Below are 10,485 nucleotides of genomic sequence, written 5' to 3'. Positions count from 1 at the left end.
GGTTTATAAAGCTCTTAACTACTGTGCTATAAAGTACACTAACACCCATAAACTACCTATGTACCCCTAAACCGAGGTCCCCCCACATCGCCGCCACTCAATTAAATTTTTTTAACCCCTAATCTGCCGACCGCCACCTACGTTATACTTATGTACCCCTAATCTGCTGCCCCTAACACCGCCGACCCCTATATTATATTTATTACCCCCTAACCTGCCCCCCACAACGTCGCCGCCAGCTACCTACAATAATTAACCCCTAATCTGCCGACCGCCACCTACGTTATACTTATGTACCCCTAATCTGCTGCCCCTAACACCGCCGACCCCTATATTATATTTATTAACCCCTAATCTGCCCCCCTCAACGTCGCCTCCACCTGCCTACACTTATTAACCCCTAATCTGCCGAGCGGACCGCACCGCTATTATAATAAAGTTATTAACCCCTAATCTGCCTCACTAACCCTATAATAAATAGTATTAACCCCTAATCTGCCCTCCCTAACATCGCCGACACCTAACTTCAAACATTAACCCCTAATCTGCCGACTGGAGCTCACCGCTATTCTAATAAATGTATTAACCCCTAAAGCTAAGTCTAACCCTAACACTAACACCCCCCTAAGTTAAATATAATTTAAATCTAACGAAATAAATTAACTCTTATTAAATAAATTATTCCTATTTAAAGCTAAATACTTACCTGTAAAATAAACCCTAATATAGTTACAATATAAATTATAATTATATTATAGCTATTTTAGGATTTATATTTATTTTACAGGTAACTTTGTATTTATTTTAACCAGGTACAATAGCTAAAATAGTTAAAATAATTACAAAATTACCTGTAAAATAAATCCTAACCTAAGTTACAATTAAACCTAACACTAGACTATCAATAAATTAATTAAATACAATACCTACAATTATCTACAATTAAACCTAACACTACACTATCAATAAATGAATTAAATACAATATCTACAAATAAATACAATTAAATAAACTAACTAAAGTACAAAAAATAAAAAAGAACTAAGTTACAAAAAATAAAAAAATATTTACAAACATTAGAAAAATATTACAACAATTTTAAACTAATTACACCTACTCTAAGCCCCCTAATAAAATAACAAAGCCCCCCAAAATAAAAAAATGCCCTACCCTATTCTAAATTACAAAAGTTCAAAGCTCTTTTACCTTACCAGCCCTGAACAGGGCCCTTTGCGGGGCATGCCCCAAGAAATTCAGCTCTTTTGCCTTTAAAAAACACATACAATACCCCCCCCAACATTACAACCCACCACCCACATACCCCTAATCTAACCCAAACCCCCCTTAAATAAACCTAACACTAAGCCCCTGAAGATCTTCCTACCTTATCTTCACCTCACCGGGTATCACCGATGCGTCCTGGCTCCAAAATCTTCATCCAAGCCCAAGCAGGGGCTAGACATCCATCATCCGATGGCTGAAGAAGTCCAGAAGAGGGTCCAAAGTCTTCATCCTATCCGGGAAGAAGAGTAGATCCGGACCGGCAACCAGCTTCTTCCAAGCGGCATCTTCTATCTTCATCCGATGAGGACCGGCTCCATCGTGAAGACCTCCAGCGCGGACCCATCTTCTTCCGACGACGTCCAACCGAAGAATGACGGTTCCTTTAAGGGACGTCATCCAAGATGGCGTCCCTCGAATTTCTATTGGCTGATAGGATTCTATCAGCCAATCGGAATTAAGGTAGGAAAATTCTGATTGGCTGATGGAATCAGCCAATCAGAATCAAGTTCAATCCGATTGGCTGATCCGATCAGCCAATCAGATTGAGCTCGCATTCTATTGGCTGATCGGAACAGCCAATAGAATGCGAGCTCAATCTGATTGGCTGATCGGATCAGCCAATCGGATTGAACTTGATTCTGATTGGCTGATTCCATCAGCCAATCAGAATTTTCCTACCTTAATTCCGATTGGCTGATAGAATCCTATCAGACAATCGGAATTCGAGGGACACCATCTTGGATGACGTCCCTTAAAGGAGCCTTCATTCGTCGGTAGTCCGTCGGGCCAGCAGGATGTTCCGCGTCGGAGGTCTGCAAGATGGATCCGGAAGAAAGAAGATTGAAGATGCCGTTGATAGAAGACTTCAGCCGGATCATGGACATCTTCAGCCCCCCGCTTGGGCTTGGATCAAGATATCGGAGAAGCTCTTCTGGATCGATCGGTGAACCTGGTATGGTGAAGATAAGGTAGGAAGATCTTCAGGGGCTTAGTGTTAGGTTTATTTAAGGGGGGTTTGGGTTAGATTAGGGGTATGTGGGTGGTGGGTTGTAATGTGGGGGGGGGTATTGTATGTGTTTTTTTACAGGCAAAAGAGCTGAATTCTTTGGGCATGCCCCGCAAAGGGCCCTGTTCAGGGCTGGTAAGGTAAAAGAGCTTTGAACTTTAGTAATTTAGAATAGGGTAGGGCATTTTTTTATTTTGGGGGTCTTTGTTATTTTATTAGGGGGCTTAGAGTAGGTGTAATTAGTTTAAAATTGTTGTAATATTTTTCTGATGTTTGTAAATATTTTTTTATTTTTTGTAACTTAGTTCTTTTTTATTTTTTGTACTTTAGTTTAGTTTATTTCATTGTATTTAATTGTAGATATTGTATTTAATTAATTTATTGATAGTGTAGTGTTAGGTTTAATTGTAGGTAATTGTAGGTATTTTATTTAATTAATTTATTGATAGTGTAGTGTTAGGTTTAATTGTAACTTAGGTTAGGATTTATTTTACAGGTAATTTTGTAATTATTTTAACTATTTTAGCTATTGTACCTGGTTAAAATAAATACAAAGTTACCTGTAAAATAAATATAAATCCTAAAATAGCTATGATATAAATATAATTTATATTGTAGCTATATCAGGATTTATTTTACAGGTAAGTATTTAGTTTTAAATAGGAATAATTTATTTAATAAGAGTTAATTAATTTTGTTAGATTTAAATTATATTTAACTTAGGGGGGTGTTAGTGTTAGGGTTAGACTTAGCTTTAGGGGTTAATACATTTATTAGAATAGCGGTGAGCTCCTGTCGGCAGATTAGGGGTTAATGTTTGAAGTTAGGTGTCGGCGATGTTAGGGAGGGCAGATTAGGGGTTAATACTATTTATTATAGGGTTAGTGAGGCGGATTAGGGGTTAATAACTTTATTATAATAGCGGTGCGGTCTGCTCGGCAGATTAGGGGTTAATAAGTGTAGGCAGGTGAAGGCGACGTTGTGGGGGGCAGATTAGGGGTTAATAAATATAATATAGGGGTCGGCGGTGTTAGGGGCAGCAGATTAGGGGTACATAGGGATAATGTAAGTAGCGGCGGTTTACAGAGCGGCAGATTAGGGGTTAAAAATAATATGCAGGTGTCAGCAATAGCGGGGGCGGCAGAATAGGGGTTAATAATAGGTGAAGACGTAGGAAGTGTTTCCCCATAGACAACAATGGGGCTGCGTTAGGAGCTGAACGCGGCTTTTTTGCAGGTGTTAGGTTTTTTTTCAGCTCAAACAGCCCCATTGTTTTCTATGGGGGAATCGTGCACGAGCACGTTTTTGAAGCTGGCCGCGTCCATAAGCAACTCTGGTATCGAGAGTTGAAGTCCTTTTTTGGAGCCTAACGCAGCCATTCTGTGAACTCTCAATACCAGAGTTATTTAAAAGGTGCGGCCAGAAAAAAGCCAGCGTTAGCTACGCGGGTCGTTACCGACAAAACTCTAAATCTAGCCGTTAGTCTCTTAAAGGAACATACGTTTGTCAAATGTGCTTGATTACTTATTATATATGATGGTCATTTCTGTGCAACTAACTGTTTCCTTTGTTAAGTTTGATGCTTATATGTTTATACAGGACAAGGACTGTATTTGGGAATGTTAGGTATTCACTTCTTTAAATGTCTCAGTTTTCACTAAAACCGTTCAGGTCTGATGTACATTAGTGAATAACCTTCCCCTCTGCAGCACTTGAACTAGCCATCAATTTTGCTCCATACCTGCATGGGTTCACATGGGCCGGCCCTTTTTATGTTACTTTTTTATTTAAGTTTTAAGTTTGCCACAATATTTTGTTTTGGTTTACATCTATATGCTTTTTTATAGTTGGATCTAGCCTGGTCTGGGGCTACTGGCTGCACAATAAACCACCTTCTCAGCAGTAAATTTCTACAAGTGTTTTGTTGTTTTTTAAAAGAGTGCTGTATTCCCAGTCTTTAAAAATGTCATTATTTTATGTCATTTCTCTTCTTCATTATTGTTGTTAATAGTACTAAATGGGTTTGCACCAATACTGATATTAATAAGGAAAATATTTTCCTAATTTGAAAAGTGTTTGAGTACACTCATCACTTTCAACACTTGGCCTATTGCAATTTTTTCCATTTACTCACAATTATAAAAAGTTTTTTATATATATATATATATATATATATATATATATATACACAGTATATAATATTATATTTTATTATATTATAATATGGAGAAGAAAATTAACCAATTGAAATAGTGTGTTTTTCATCAGTGGTACGTAAGCAATGTATATGGTTAAGTTTGCATTATTGATTGGTAAGTTAATGGATTTCACAAATTCCAACAAGATTAAATCACAGTTTAAATATATGTCTAAAAGAGGGAGTCGTACAACACTAACCTTAATTATTTGCAGCTGAGAGTCGGCATCAGCAGTGAGAAAAAATCATTGTAGGCTCAAGCTATGGATAATGTATTTAGTATTGAGGAACATATCAATATGTTACATGCAGATTCCATAATTCTAAAACAGTTGCCAAGATTAAAATAAGTCTTGTAGCCAAGTTAGCCAAGATATCCATGAACTTTATATCAAAAGTGGCTGTTGGAATCCCAGGCGGTGCGCACAGAGAATGACTCCAAAACAAAAACTTACGGGGCCAGATTACAAGTGGGGGCAAATGTTTGCACCCAAGCGATAAGGGGTATATTGCGGGTGTTTGCTCTCGTCGGGCTTATCGCTGGAATTACAAGTTGAAAGTAAATGCGATCGCTTGAGCACAATCACAATTTACACTAGAATGATTACTGCGACTACAGAGCTCTGGTTAACTGTTTCGCAAAACAAAAAAGTTGCACAAAACACATACAAAATGCATTAGAAAGTACAATTACAATCATAATAACACCATCTAATAAAAAAAGTTCACAAAAAATATTGCACACAAAAGTTATAAAGGCTCAAAGATATGAGGTGTTAGAACAACAACCCAGGCACGGGACTTTAACCCCTTAATGACCACAATGTACCCTGTATGTCACTGGTCGTTAAGGTTTTTTTCAGGACATAATAGCACAAGTCTAGCAAGAAAACGCTATTAATGCCCTCCCTCCAGCAGGCTTTGTGGAATAGAGCCGTCTCAAAGCTGGTGACAAGACTGCGCTATAAAACAATCACGTCCCAAAAAAAGGCCAGCGACATACAGGGTACGTCGCTGGTCCTTAAGGGGTTAACATAGAGATACATATACATGTCTAAAGATATATAATCTATATATGTATAAAAATGTATTTATGTATTATATGTGTATATACAGTGTCTCACAAAAGTGAGTACACCCCTCACATTTTTGTAAATATTTTATTAAATCTTTTCATGTGACAACACTGAAGAAATGACACTTTGCTACAATGTAAAGTAGTGAGTGTACAGCCTGTATAACAGTGTAAATTTGTTGTCCCCTCAAAATAACTCAACACACAGCCATTAATGTCTAAACCGTTGGCAACAAAAGTGAGTACACCCCTAAGTGGAAATGTCCAAATTGGGCTCAAAGTGTCAATATTTTGTGTCGCCACCATTATTTTCCAACACTGCCTTAACCCTCTTGGGCATGGAGTTCACCAGAACTTCACAGGTTGCCACTGGAGACCTCTTCCACTCCTCCATGACGACATCACGGAGCTGGTGGATTTTAGAGACCTTGTGCTCCCCCAGTTTCCGTTTGAGGATGCCCCACAGATCCTCAATAGGGTTTAGGTCTGGAGATATACTTGGCCAGTCCATCATCTTTACCCTCAGCTTCATTAGCAAGGCAGTGGTCATCTTGGAGGTGTGTTTTGGGGTCATTATCATTTTGGAATACTGCCCTGTGGCCCAATCTCCGAAGGGAGAGGATCATGTTTTGCTTCAGTATGTTACAGTACATGTTGGCATTTATGGTTAGAAACATAGAAACATAGATATTGACGGCAGATAAGAGCCATAGGCCCAGCAAGTCGGCCCGACCTTACCTAACAGTATAAACTTATCTAGTTCGTAGGATAGCCCTATGCTTGTCCCATGCATTTTTAAAGTCCCCCACAGTGTTTGTTGCTACTACCTCTTGAGGAAGTTTATTCCATAAATCAATGAACTGTAGCTCCCCAGTGCCGGCAGCACTCATGCAGGCCCAGACCATGACACTCCCACCACCATGCTTGACTGTAGGCAAGACACAATTGTCTTGGTACTCCTCACCTGGTTGCCGCCACACATGCTTGATACCATCTGAACAAAATAAGTTTATCTTTGTCTCATCGGACCACAGGATATGGTTCCAGTAATTCATGTCCTAAGTCTGCTTGTCTTCAGCAAACTGTTTGCGGGCTTTCTTGTGCATCATCTTTAGAAGAGGCATCCTTCTGCAATGACAGCCATGCAGACCAATTTAATGCAGTGTGTGGCATATGGTCTGACCACTGACAGGCTGACCCCCCACCCCTTCAACCTCTGCAGCAATGCTGGCAACATTCATACGTCTATATCCCAAAGACAACCTCTGGATATGACGCTGAGCATGTGCACTCAACTTCTTTGGTCGACCATGGCGAGGCCTGTTCTGAGTGGAACCTGTCCTGTGAAACCACTGTATGGTCTTGCCCACCGTGCTGCAGCTCAGTTTCAGTGTCTTGGCAATCTTCTTATAGCCTAGGTCATCTTTATGTAGAGCAACAATTCTTTTTTTCAGATCCTCAGAGATTTATTTGCCATGAGGTGCCATGTTGAACTTCCAGTGATCAGTATGAGAGAGTGTGAGAGCGATAACACCAAATTTAACACACCTGCTCCCCATTCACACCTGAGACCTTGTAACACTAACAAGACACCAGGGAGGGAAAATGGCTAATTGGGCCCAATTTGGACATTTCCACTTAGGGGTGTACTCACTTTTGTGGCCAACGGTTTAGACAGTAATGGCTGTGTGTTGAATTATTTTGAGGGACAGCAAATTTACACTGTTATACAGGCTGTACACTCACTACTTTACATTGTAGCAAAGTGTCATTTCTTCAGTGTTGTCACATGAAAAGATATAATAAAATATTTACAAAAATGTGAGGGGTGTACTCACTTTTGTGAGATACTGTATGTATTTACAGAACAAATATAAACACATAAATACACATGTACACACATATATATATATATATATATATATCTATATATATAAGTGCATTAAGGCCATTTGCTGGTTAGGTAAATGAAAACATGTAAAAACATATTTATGCAATATTCATATTTAATAAAGTATAATACTGTGTATTTACTGTAAATATTTCACATTGCAATGTTCTGCACATAGCAGAATATGTTAAAAGTATTTAAAAATAGATATTCCTATATACAAAACACGGAAGGGGACTGCACTCTCAGACTGGACCAGGTACACATCCCATGACCCTGTAACATGCTCAGCGCTGGGTGATATAACACTCTCAGGAAACTGTGCTGTCTCGAGAGTCACAGGCAGTTAACCCCAGACAAGCCTGGGTGCAAGGCGCATAGGGAAAATTACAAATAAATTAATACAACACACAGAGAAAGTCCAGCACTCGCTTACAAGCTCTCAGCTAAGATTAAAAGCAAAACTGGAAGAGTGAGTTACCGCATCTGGCCAAATGGGACAAGCCCAGGTACCGCGTCAATAGTAATATCTGATAGGATGGAACATTGTTGAATAATGTATCATCATAATTAAGTTTTTAATTAAACTTATCAAAGAATGAAGGGAGTCCTACATTATGAGTCATGAGTACTTCCATTTATTACTGCAAAGAAATGTATTGTTCCCAAGAAATAGTTGCAACCATTTGTAAATGAATAGAGTGAAAGAGTATATGGTTCATATAAAGCAGCACTTGCTTTTGTGTCTTCAAGGCCGTATGAGGGCAATCTATGGCAATAACGCCATCCTTATTGGTGCACAAAAACCCTTCTTCACAATACAACATCTAGCGCACAATTAACACTCTAGCAAAAGCGTTAAATACCAGAGAGTTTCATAAGACTGGGACCAGTCTAGAGAAGTCTTGTAGACAGAGGTGTGAGGTGGTAACAAAAAAGCACGAAAGAATAAGGTCTTGGCATAGCGAAGGGGATGGGTGGTATCTGCAGAGAAGGGTAGAGATACAGGACGGGAGTATCAAATGTCAAGAAGGATTAACAGAGAGAAATGGCCTTTAGATTTTAGTATAAATAGATCATAAGTAACATTAACGTGGGCTTAGTATTGTTGCGGGAGGGTGGAGATTGCTACTGAGGTGAGTGACTATTTTGTTGTCTATTTCGTTGTTGAAGTAGTTGATACAATCCTAAGCTGAGATAGGATAAATAGGTAGTGGGAACGGGCAGTGAAGAGAAAATGAAGAGAAGACATTTTGTGTTTGAGAAAATGTAAGATAATAAAGGATTTACTTTGTTTAGTTTCTGGAAAGAAGTCTGCAGATGATGACGAGTATCCAGAAGAGTAGTCAGTAAACAGGGTACAGTCCAGTACCAGTATATCCTTTAAAAAACAGATATCAGGGCAAAGGGAGCAGACAAATGGAATGTCTAATGTCCGCTCCCAGCCTATAGATTTGTGCAGCCCCTACAGAGCCTAGGTAACAGCTCAGAGCCCTTAAGGGACAGGGTAAAAAGTAATCCTGCTTAGGGAGGGCAGAGAAGTAGAATTGCAAGATTAACTTGTAGTGAGTAAAGTCAGCTAAATAGTGAGAATTTCTTCAATCCCTCTTTGCAGGGTAGAAACGTATGCTTAGGTAGCGTGTCAGAGGGGTATACTAGAGGTAATGATGAGTGTACGATCTGTAAACTGCAGCAGGAGGAGCCAAGGACCGAGGTGACAGTGGAGTTGTAGTGACAGATTGAGTGGTCTGGCAGGACAGAGAGGAAATGGATGATGGGGGTTTCAGAGTGTGTAGAGAGATGTGGCAGATCTAATAACTTTATACTTCTGTAGAATGTGGTCTACGGGCTAGCTGGTCAGAAAGTAGAGTGCTGTGATGCCGCATGTGATGAGATGGGAGGGAAATTGTGAGGTGTGAGAGAGTGTTCCACTCACTGACTGATGATAAGGTCACGGGAGTGTCCATCTTTGTGAGTGGGTCCATTATGACAGAGCATAGGAGGAAATGATCAGGAGAAACTTAGTTGTTGGCAGTGGGATTGTCAACAGGAGCTTTAAATTGTTAAATGGACAGTCAACGCAAACATTTTTATTGTTTAAAAAGATAGATAATCCCTTTATTACCCATTCCTCAGTTTGGCACAGGCAACATGGTTACATTAACTTACTTTTTACCTCTGTGATTACCTTGCATCTAAGCATCTTCTGACAGCCCCCCTGATCACATGACTTTATATATTGACTTGCATTTAAGCCAATTAGTTAGAATCCATGGGTGTTAGCTCAATGTTATCTATATGGCTCACATGAACTAGCACCCCCCCTGTTGTGAAAAGCTAATACAAAACATATGATCAAGGTCTTTAGTGACTTAGAAGCAGACAGAAATTCAGAGACTTAAAGGTGATAAAGTATATTAATATAACCATGTTTTTTGTGCACAGCTGGGGACAGGGTACTAAAGGCATTATCTATATTTTTAAACAATAACAATTTTTGTGTTGACTGTCCCTTTAAGAATGAGTGAAAGAGCCTAGAGGGAGGGGAGACAATAAAGGAATTGTGAGAGTTTTGATAAAAGAAGAAAGAGGGAAGAGATGGAGAATATTTGTTAATCAGTGCAATAAAGGGAGATCAGCATCAACACCCCCTCCTTGTCAGTTTCCAGGCCTAGGAGTGAGAACGAAGAAGAAAAGCCCAAATAAACGTGCAGCAGGACTTAATTCCATTAACACAGATTCACCAATAATTTTGTATTTTCTTATTACCTGCTTACCAATCAGCAATGACTACTTACTAATTCATAATCCTGTTTACCAATCAGCAATGACTACTTACTAATTCATAATCCTGTTTACCAATCAGCAATGACTACTTACTAATTCATAATCCTGTTTACCAATCAGCAATGACTACTTACTAATTCATAATCCTGTTTACCAATCAGCAATGACTACTTACTAATTCATAATCCTGTTTACCAATCAGCAATGACTACTTACTAATTCATAATCCTGCTTACCAATCAGCA

The sequence above is a fragment of the Bombina bombina genome, chromosome 1 (assembly GCF_027579735.1).
Source record: "Bombina bombina isolate aBomBom1 chromosome 1, aBomBom1.pri, whole genome shotgun sequence".
NCBI lineage: Eukaryota > Metazoa > Chordata > Amphibia > Anura > Bombinatoridae > Bombina > Bombina bombina.
Note: the sequence above shows the minus strand (reverse complement) of the source record.